The 1,860-nt window shown below is 43.5% G+C and overlaps 1 protein-coding gene across 24 annotated transcripts in view; it reads right to left on the minus strand.

Moving 5' to 3' along the window:
* ZNF438 (zinc finger protein 438) overlaps positions 1-1,860 on the minus strand; it is a 222,298-nt gene that overhangs the window by 84,916 nt on the left and 135,522 nt on the right. The window lies entirely within an intron of this gene.

Consider the following 1,860-nt stretch of genomic DNA (forward strand, 5'->3'; position numbering starts at 1 on the left):
TGTGTGGCGGGGGGAGGGGGGGGGGGGGGGGGGGGGGGGGGGGGGGGGGGGGGGGGTAGATGCCTCAGTAGCTTCTTTTTTCTGCTTAAGTTTCCGAGACTCAAACGGCTTTCTTTAGGTGTCTGCAGGACAAGATGGTCCAGAGGCAACATTGAAGCTTAAGGATTTCCTGGTAGCTGCCTGACCAACACCCGGGCACCAGGTGGAGGAGGAAGCCACCTGACCCGGTACTTAGGAAGTATTTGCTGTGTGTGTCCACTAGTGACCTGAAATCCGAAATGAAATCCAGAGACTCCGCTGGGCTCATCTGAATCCTACAGAGGCTGGGAGAGAGAGGGGGGCTGAAGACACTGAATGGCGAGCTTGGATGGGTGGGAGGAGAATCCGGCAAGAAGAAGGGCGGGCAACATCCGCCTGGGATAACGCAGATTATTTTCAGCAGGGGAAAGCTGAACGAGCAGCAGTCACAAAAGAAAGAAAAAGCAAGTGGGAGGAAAACAGGAGCAATGGCAGCATTATTTTAGGAGGAGAAATGGCCTGTGATTAGAAAAAAAAAAAGCACTTAAATTCCAGTTTCTTTAAATATCTTAGAAGATACAGAAAACCAGTCAAGAACCGGCTCTTCCTCTCTCTGCTGCAGCCAGAAAGACACCTATAGACTGTGCATTGTCGGCCGTCTAAGTAGTCAGTAACCATTGGCTGGTTGTTAAATGGTCTTGCTGCTGATCAACTGCAACGGTTTATTAAAATTTAAGGTGAGCCAAGTGAAGTTAAGTATTTTAAGAGCATCTTCTACTGCTCCAAATTTGAAAGTCAGGCTTCAAATAAAACTTTCAAATTCTCTCTATTTGCTTAGAAGAGTTAACGGACCATGAGGCATCGCTGCACAGCAAGATGAGAAAAAGAAGAATGCGGAAGGAAACAGAGGAACATTCTGTCCTGCAAGCCTTTCTACAATGGTTCATTGTGCGTACACAGGGATTCCAATGAAAGGATAAGATTACCAGTGTTTCCTGATCCTTTGTTTTCATGTGCTTTACCGTGGCCCCCAAATCTATTTCTTTACACTTTATAGATCCACATCTCAAACTGCCTTTGGGCTTCATATACATTGTCACATTAGCTGATGAAGCAATTTTTTAAGCTGGTGCATGATGGTGCAGCCCAGCAGCCAAGAGTTCCCTCTGAAACCATGTCCAACTATGTCTGTGCAACGGTTTTATGATTATTTAAATATTTCCTTACATTTCACTCTTACTCTTTTAGAAAAATCAGTGGAGCTCAAAAGATTAAAGGTAAATGTGATTAATATGACACCGAAAGCATAGGTAACGAAAGTAAAAATAGACAAACCGTACCAGAGCAAAATTAAAAGTTTCTGGGCATCGAAGAAAACACTCAACAGAGTGAAAGAGCAGCCTATGGCATGGGAGAAAATATTTGCAATCATTTGTCTAAATAAGGGGTTAATACCCAGAATATATAAAGAACTCTACAACTCAACAACAGCAGCAAACCAAATAACCCAATTAAAAAATGGGTGAAGGGGCTGAATAGACATTTGTCCAAAGGAGATACATACAAATGGTCACAAAGCATATGAAAAGATGTTCAGTATTACTTATCGTTAGAGAAATGCAAATCAAAACCATCATTAGATATCACCCCACATCCATTAGGATGGCTACTACCAAAAAAAAAAAAAAAAGGAAAATTTCAAGTGTCAGCAAAGCTATGGAGAAATTGAAACCTTTCTGTACTGTTGGTGGGAACGAAAAATGGTACAGTTGCTATAGAAAACAGTATGGGGGCTTCCCTGGTGGCGCAGTGGTTGGGAGTCCGCCTGCCAGTGCAGGGGAC

The sequence above is a fragment of the Physeter macrocephalus genome, chromosome 11 (genome assembly GCF_002837175.3).
Source record: "Physeter macrocephalus isolate SW-GA chromosome 11, ASM283717v5, whole genome shotgun sequence".
Taxonomy (NCBI): Eukaryota; Metazoa; Chordata; class Mammalia; order Artiodactyla; family Physeteridae; genus Physeter; species Physeter macrocephalus.